An 8,776-nucleotide genomic window follows, 5' to 3' on the forward strand; every position below is an offset into this window, starting at 1 on the left:
CCGATACAGGCAGCTCTAATTGCTTTTGTATCTCAACTGATGATATCCAGGGATCCTTCTTGAAGGATTTGACGATCATAGAATCCTCTCTAGAAGTGGTGGAACGCGGTCTTCCACCTTTGTTATCTGCTGCCAACTTCCCCGTAGAACGATATTTGGAACATAGTCTTGATACGGTCCATTTTTCATCACGCGATATTTATCACAAATACTTTTTGTGACATTCCACTTACGAAATCGCCAAAAATTTTCTTTCTTAGTTCGAATCCAAGACTGTCGGGAGCCATTTTTGCACTTGAAGTCATAAAAATAAATAATCACGCTTCTCAAGACTTAATTTGTTACATTTACCTTGTGATGATACAATAATGCTCTGTGGAACACAACGTCTTGGTTGGATGTGGAATGTATTGATGTAATGAAACACTTGTTGTATTTCACTTCTTGTATTGAAGTTCTTCGATAAAACACTTTAATAAAACTCACTTCGATAAACTGTCTTGATAATACTGACTGATTGACTTCCATATACTGAATGTATTACATGTCGATTTACATGTCTCTTATATAGTAAAATGTACCTTTGTGAACTTGTTCTGGAAGATTCTAGATGCTTCTTTTTGATGCTTCTGGAAGCTTCTGGATTCGTCTGGATGCTTCTGAATGTTTCTGAAAAATGTTTTCTAAAAAACTTCCGTGACGTTGACACGGACCAGACTTAAGAAAATGAAACAAACCAAAAAAGTTGCACTTGTTTTGTCCGCTGCAAAATGACACTTGTCAACAAAATTCTGCCTGTGTGCTGTCACCTGTCAGCTGATTGCTCATGTCATGGCATGCTATGACTCCAGACTCCTGAACTGTTTGCCGTCGTAGTATAGTTTGTTTCGTTTTAAGGACATGTAAAATTAGGAATGTATATAAGGAAAAACAAAGGGGCAAGAATTGATCCCTGTGGAACATTACATTTTATTTTTAATAGCTTTGAAATAGAATTATCGTCAATTATGACACATTGTTGTCTATTATTTAAATAACTGGTGAACCATTTAATAGTTGTTGTTTTTTATACCATATTTTTTCATTTTTTCAATCAAAATTTTATGGTTGACCGTATCGAAAGCTTTTGTAAGGTCAATAAAGACTCCCAATACAAACTGTCCTTTATCAAAAGATGAGTTGATGTTGTTTATGAGGTCTATGATTGCATGTTCTGTTGAATGATTTGTAAAAAACCGTATTGATATACTTAAAATTTTGCTTTCTGTTAGATATTTATACAGTCTATTGTAGATTATTCGTTCAAGAGGCTTAGAGAATACTGGAAGAATTGAGATCTGTAATTGGTTAGTGATATTGCTGTGTCTCCAGTTTTAAATATTGGTAAAATTTTCGCTATCTTTAATTTTTCTGGAACAAATCCTGCTCAAATTGATGAGTTAAAAATATTAAAAAGAGGATCTTTTATAAAGGGTAAGATATCTATTACTACATTGCTGGAAATAGCATCAACGCCTGGAGCTTTGTTTTTTTTTAGTGATTTTATTGCTTCTTCAAACTCCTCTAACTTTAGATTATTTTCAGGATATAAGCTAGCATGGTCAGTAAAATAGTTATTAAATGATGTATTTGAATTATTTATTTGTGATGCTAGGTTTGGGCCAACATTTACAAAAAAATTATTAAACTTTTTGGAGATTTTTTTGGAGTTTCTTTATTTGTATACTCAAATCTATTTACTTTGATTCCGGAAGGTAAAGTTCTGGTTTTAATTTAGTATATATATATATATATATATATATATATATATTATATATATATATATATATATATATATATATATGTATATATATATATATATATGTATGTATATATATATATATATATATATATATATATATATATATATATATATATATATATATATATATATATATATATATATATATATATATGTAAATTATGTTAGTGTAATTTACAAATAGAGTGCTCAATGTTCTTAAAGAACAGAGCAATAATAAATTAGTAAAAAACACTTATCTGACTTTTTTCTTCAACTTGAAGTTTCACCATTGCTGAATCATCAGGAAGAGTTTTCTTCCTGATGATCCAGCAATGGTGAAACTTCTTAGTAAATTAGTAATTTATATATTTATATATATATATATATATATATATATATATATATATATATATATATATAGATGTTTGTGTGTGTGTGTGTGTGTGTGTTAGCTTTGGCACTTTACTTTAAATAGTTAAAATGTTGCATGAAGTTATGAAGACCGCAAAAAAATTTGTCGTGGCACCTCCTAGGCCGTGGCTTCGTCCCCCCTCCTCCCTAGGGACGGCCCTGTATATATAAAATAAATGACTTAATAGAGTTTTAATTCAAACATCAAAAAACTGATTATATCATAAAATAGAGAATTATATTCTACATAAATTTAACTGATTAATAACCAATGAATACAAAATCCAACTTAACCAACTTAAGATATAATGTTATTAAATACCTAATGCTTACAAATGCCCGGTTTGTGTGCCATACATTAAAGTGGCGCAAACTTTTAACTTCACTTGAATTCCCTTTGGTTTTTAATTAACAGACGGTATATTTTGTACGTCTATAACGAAGTTCAACGGACGTCTATTTTCATGCAGTTTAAACTGTATAAAACTGACGTCCATAAGACGTCCGTTAGTCGTACCATTTAAAACATGGACGGACGGACAGAATTGTAACGTCCTCCAAACTTGGTGACAACGTATGCCTGCAGGAAAAATTGCGCCAAACATAAACCAATTCAACCACTCATTATTAGATAATATAGGTTTCTTTAAATTTTTAATGAAAAGAAGTATCTGATTGTAATTAATTACTAGAACAAATTAATAGAACTTCCACATTAATATAGTTTATCTTTTATTTAATATTAAAAAATAAAAAAAAATAAAAAAAAAAAAAAGGGGGAAGTGGTTGCAAAGCGTATATTCTAAGCTATTTAATGATGTATAACACTGCTATGCTTCCTTGGAAAAACTGAATAATTTTGTGTTAAATGGTAGTTTAATTGGCAAAAAAATCTTTATGTTCTATGTTTATTAATGTTTAGTTGTAGAAACCTGTGTTTCAGAATGTTATTGAATCTGCAACTCAAAAAGAAATTGTTTTTGACAACCTTATGTCTTGAGAATGTTATTGATCCGGAAAATTGATTTCTAAAAATAAATTCAGAGCATAGATATCAACAAAATGTGAAACGATGCATTTTTCAACCGTTTTTGATCTCCCCCCCCCCCCCCTTTTCTCGTCACAAAATTGTAACACTTTAGTTGCAAGTTTTGTATGAGTAGTCACAAAACCACTGTCAACTTTTTTTTTTCAAATTTAGGCCTCTAGCAATTTTTCACTTTTTTTACAGTTGAAATGAATCTTTCTACGGTACACTTTTTAACAGCAGCAGAAATAAACATCCTTAGAGCAACGTCAACTTTAGGGAATGTGAATATAAGTTTTTTTGATTGAATTATCAAAAGTAAATTTAAATGATTTGGTTTTCTAGTGTCACCGGTATCAAAACAGCAGCCGTGGTGCAGTGGTTAGAATTCTGGCTCATAACCCAGAGGTGCGAGGTTCGATGTCAGAACCCAGAGGTGCGAGGTTCGATGTCAGAACCCAGAGGTGCGAGGTTCGATGTCAGAACCCAGAGGTGCGAGGTTCGATGTCAGAACCCAGAGGTGCGAGGTTCGATGTCAGAACCCAGAGGTGCGAGGTTCGATGTCAGAACCCAGAGGTGCGAGGTTCGATGTCAGAACCCAGAGGTGCGAGGTTCGATTCCAGCTCTAGCACAACAAGCAACATCGGTACGGAAGGAGGCGTGAACTTCTTGTTAAATGCTCTCCGGCGGTGCTCTGCGATAAGACCGTAAGGACTTCTGGGAGCACCTAGAATAACTACAAAAAAAAAGAAAAAAGAAATTTATTTAAAAAACTATTATTTAAAAAATTCAGACAATTAGTGATGTTGATGCAGTGTATCTCTGTCTTTTTGACAAAGTAAAACATATCTGCTGCCCATGACCTCTCATCAGAATGAATGATAAAAAAATTTCAAGTGTTTCCTTTCAGACATTAAATATTCAATAACAAAAGTGAGTTGATCTACTAGCGAAACGTTTGTGGTTGAATCTACGATAATTGAATAATATTTGTCAGCTTTAAGTTCAATAACTGTAAGAAAGTAACTTTACAATATAAAAAATTTCAAACTTGTCAAGTGCTCTTTTTAAAGCAATTATAAAGTATATCAAATAAAAATATAAAAGCGATTTATAACTACCAATTAGTCGTAAATGCGAATCGCCAAATAGTCCGGATGACCTCTTCGCAAATGTTAGCTGGTAGATAAGAAGTGCCACCTTTGTTTTGTTTTACGTGACTGTTTATATGTTTAGCTAAAAAAACTGGTTGTATACAGCTAGTAACACTAATGAGCCAAGAAAATTTCCTTTATTACATAATCCAATTTTTTTATCTGATCCACAATATGCTAACCCTCTGATGCAACATGGTAAAAAAACTCGTTAGAATTTTGTTAACAGGTCAACATTAACGTGTATATATTAATAGACCAAGAGCTAAAAAAAATAAATAATCCTAAAATATAAATATAATTAAGAAAGAAACTTGTTGACAAATAAGACCCGACACAATACATTTCTCAAATAATTCTTTCCACTCTGAAACTGTTTAATAAAATCGCAATCAATCCTCCAACTACTTTCACTTTGATTAACTAAGCAAGAGATTGAACTATCATGCTTAGCAGGTTGCTCATGCTCACTGATTGCCTTGTGAACAACTTTCTAGTTGCAAAACCCTTCTTGGCTCGCTAAAGATGTCTTACTTATCTCTAGTGTGTTTTGATTTGTTGTGTCACCAAAATAGAGAAATAGCTAAACCAGGTTGTTATTTTGACGTATCCAGTGGGCAAGATCAGTAGAAAATACTTCGACATTCTGAGCTATTTTTTCATTGCGTACACTAATCGAGTCCAAGGTTCCTGTCTCTTTATTAAATCTTCATTACTAATCGACAAGTCCGGTGGATAGCTGCTACATGTACGCCTCTGGTGATAAAGCATCATATTGTTTTTTTGCAAAAAATGTCATCAAGTTTGGCATAGATGCAACAACATTTAAATTTGCCTCTTTCGTTCATTTGCTATAGGACTTTCTCTTGCGAGGCTCATCCATGCTATCAATTGCTCAATTCAGACTTCTACTTGATCACTTTTGACTGATTTTTTTATTCTGAAAATTCGGATGGTTATTCACTAAAACTTTTACTTATTTAATTGATTAATTATTTAAGTAACTTTACTTAAAAAAAAAAAATTGTAAAGAAAAAAACACCTTTATTTTTTTTGTATTACGTAGCCGGGTTTTTACTTTTATTAAATTTTATTTATTATAATTTATTAGTCACCCATTGTAAACATGTTAACGAGGCCAAAATACAAACTAATAAATATTGTTTAAAATCAAGCAAGAATAAAAACAAGATAAAAAATAAATAAAAAAGGGTCATTAACTAATTTTTGAAAAGTATTTTTAAAAATAGTTCGCTGTTGCTTTGTATTCCAACATTAAGCTGTTTGTACCAAAATTTGAAGAGTATCTTTAGGAATCACATTTTCTGAATCCCTAATTTTAACTTTCTCATTAACCAGCAATAACTTTTGCTTTTCAAACGTTACGATAAATCATTTTAGTCCTACACTTATTTAAATCTTTTAAGACGCAACAAAATTTAAACGCTTATCACAAAAGTTTCGCTATCCCTGGTGTAAACAAAGCAGGAGGTAAATTTTCTTTTTTCATGTATACAACATGTATACAAGTATGTACATCAACATGTAAACAAGCAACTTTTTTTTTAATGGATTTAAAAATATAAAGAGTGACTTTTATTTTAAATCTTATAGTTCATTGGAAATAATTTTTTTTTATTAATTAAAAAAAAAAGATTTTTCGGTGTCTGGTCTCTTCAAACGCTCTTGCCCCCCAGCGACTGCCAAGGCTGGATATGGGTGAAGACGGTGCTACGAACTCTACCACTTTAATAACTCTACTGATCATTTGTTTTCCCCCATCCAAGATGGTAACGATTCGCGTTGTTGAAATTTCGCTCTATTACGTGATTTTCTGACTTCCCACCGGGTATCTATTTCAGACCAGGGTTATTTCTATTGACTATGATAAAACTTGCTTGCTCTATTGTTAGCGGCATTATTTATTTTGTATTGTATATATTTTTGCAAAGTTGTTACTGGTTTGATTTGAGGCGTAAGGACAAAGTGGTGGAAGAAGAAGTGGTGAAAAGAAGGGAAAAAAACACCCCAGTTAATTGCATTTCTACGGGTAAATTTTCTTTGTTCAACCACTGGTGCGGTCTCGTAAGGGCCGGGCCCCCAAACAATTTGCTCTGTTGACTCACCTCCTAAACGGCTCTGTATCTATATATATATATATATATATATATATATATATATATATATATATATATATATATATATATATATATATATATATATATATATATATATATATATATATATATATATATATATATATATATATATAAATGTTGAAAGGACTTTTAGCGTGATGTAGAGGAACAAGACATGGCTACAGTAGTCATGAAATTTGAAAAAAAACCAAAACTAAATGAAAGTTATATTTGTGCCGGCTACTCATATTTTAGGTCAAAAAACAAAAGTAACAAATCAGTAAAAAAAAATTGAAAATGACTTAAAATGTAATTTTAGTGATACATTGACGTCCAATATGTCATCGCATTTACCGAGGCTGAATTTTTTTTGAATAACATTATCGCTAATTTTTGTTTGTGCCCTTTTAAAACAAATTGCACTAGTTGCCCAATATAACTTTCGGCATCCTTGATGACATCAAGGATGCTGGGATGTCATCAGGATCAGGGAGCGGATACAGTGATATCCGCGTCCTGAACGGAAAAGTTTCACCTCGATATAAGTGACAAGCTTATGGTTTAAAACATTTGATTAAAACTCTGTAAGTATGAAAACTATGTAAAGTATGAAAAAACTTTATTAAGGATAAAAACTGGAACATAAAAAATATTGACCACGATGGGGATCGAACCCACAATCTTCTGATTCGAAGTCAGACGCCTTATCCATTGGGCCACGCGGCCATATGAGAGTGGGAAATTATAACTTATATATTAAATGGTTACGTAAATTATAAGTAAAAGATAATTTTAAAGGTCAGTTTCCACTCATCCTTTTTTTCTTCGGAAACCGGAAAAAATAATTACGTGAGCACGAGTAGTTTTCCTTTGAATACGTTAAGATTTATACTATGCAAACTAGATATTTATGAGTTGCGATCTGCTCTAGATAGTCTAAAAAAACAACACTAGTGCACGTTTTGATGAAATTAGCGTGCATGTTGTAAAATCAGTTTTTAATAATATAGAATCCTCTCTAAACCACATTTTTGATCTTTCTATTAAATCAGGTACTGTTCCAGAAAAACTAAAAATTGCACGAGTCTCACCTATTTTTAAATCTGGTGATAATACAAATACTTCAAATTACAGACCAATATCGGTTCTGCCATGCTTTTCTAAGTTACTCGAACGCATATTATATAGTAGGCTTAACAGCTACTTAAGGTGGAAAACCCCTGAAAATTTTTTTTTGAGTAAATATCGACATTTTATAAATTTAACTTCATATACATAAAGTAAATAACAAAATTAACTGAAAAAAACAAAAAATTTTTTTTTTGGGTAAAATGGTAGCTGTAGCAGGTGCCAAAAACACCAAAATATTGAAAGACCCCGGCCAACGTATCTAAAGATGTACACAATTTTAACAAAATCTTTTTTGCATACTTGTTCTAACAAGGTAGTTTTGTGATATGAGCGAAGCAGATTTTTCATAATAATATTTAATCGGCTTATATATTGGACCGAAGTACATGTAAAAAATTTGACCAAATTTTATGAATTTGTTGACCTATTTAAAGACTGGATTTAATTTTTAAAAAAATCTGTCACGTTTAAATCACAGAAGACAATCAAACAAATTCATACTTAAAATTTTAACTTAACACCACTTTTAGTTATTTAGATATGCTGGCCGGCGTCTTAAAAACTCTTCATCTGAGAAAAACAGCTTTTAAAAATGCTAACATAAAAAATTTCAAAATAGTGTAAATAAATATGCAAATCTATATATAATAAAAAAAGTTAAATCTTAAAATGCACCAGTTTGATATGGGTTTTGCTCTTTTTCAATAAATTTGTCATATCGACTTCTTTTTACCACGAATTACTTATCTGCGTTTCTTTGCTCGTTCTGTGTTTTTATATATGGCTAAGTATAATCGCTTTTGATTAATTTTTCTACATCCTTCTAACAAATACTTTCCAGGTCTTAAATTCATTTTTTCTAAAACTAAAACACTAGCTTGTCTACCAATGTTAAAATGGGCAACTGCATCAAAAGTGCCAAATTGAAGATGTGTAAGTGAGACATAATGGCCTTTTGGTATACGCTCCCATATTGTCATGTTAAAAGACTCATTGTTATTTTGGGTAAGGCCATGCAGACGTTTTTTTAAAAGAATATCACTACTTAATTCATCATAAATTGGCTTAAGTTTCCAAACAATAGATATTGGTAAGCCAGGACCAGGTCTATATGTTGAGGTATGGTTTGCTT

At 31.4% G+C, this 8,776-nt stretch overlaps 1 non-coding gene across 1 annotated transcript; it reads right to left on the reverse strand.

The window, feature by feature from the left end:
- Positions 1-7,166: 7,166 nt before the first annotated feature.
- trnar-ucg (transfer RNA arginine (anticodon UCG)) lies at positions 7,167-7,239 on the reverse strand. Its single transcript has one exon. It is a non-coding gene; the product is annotated as a tRNA-Arg (tRNA).
- Positions 7,240-8,776: the final 1,537 nt, after the last annotated feature.

The sequence above is a fragment of the Hydra vulgaris genome, chromosome 08, assembly GCF_038396675.1.
Source record: "Hydra vulgaris chromosome 08, alternate assembly HydraT2T_AEP".
Classification (NCBI taxonomy): domain Eukaryota; kingdom Metazoa; phylum Cnidaria; class Hydrozoa; order Anthoathecata; family Hydridae; genus Hydra; species Hydra vulgaris.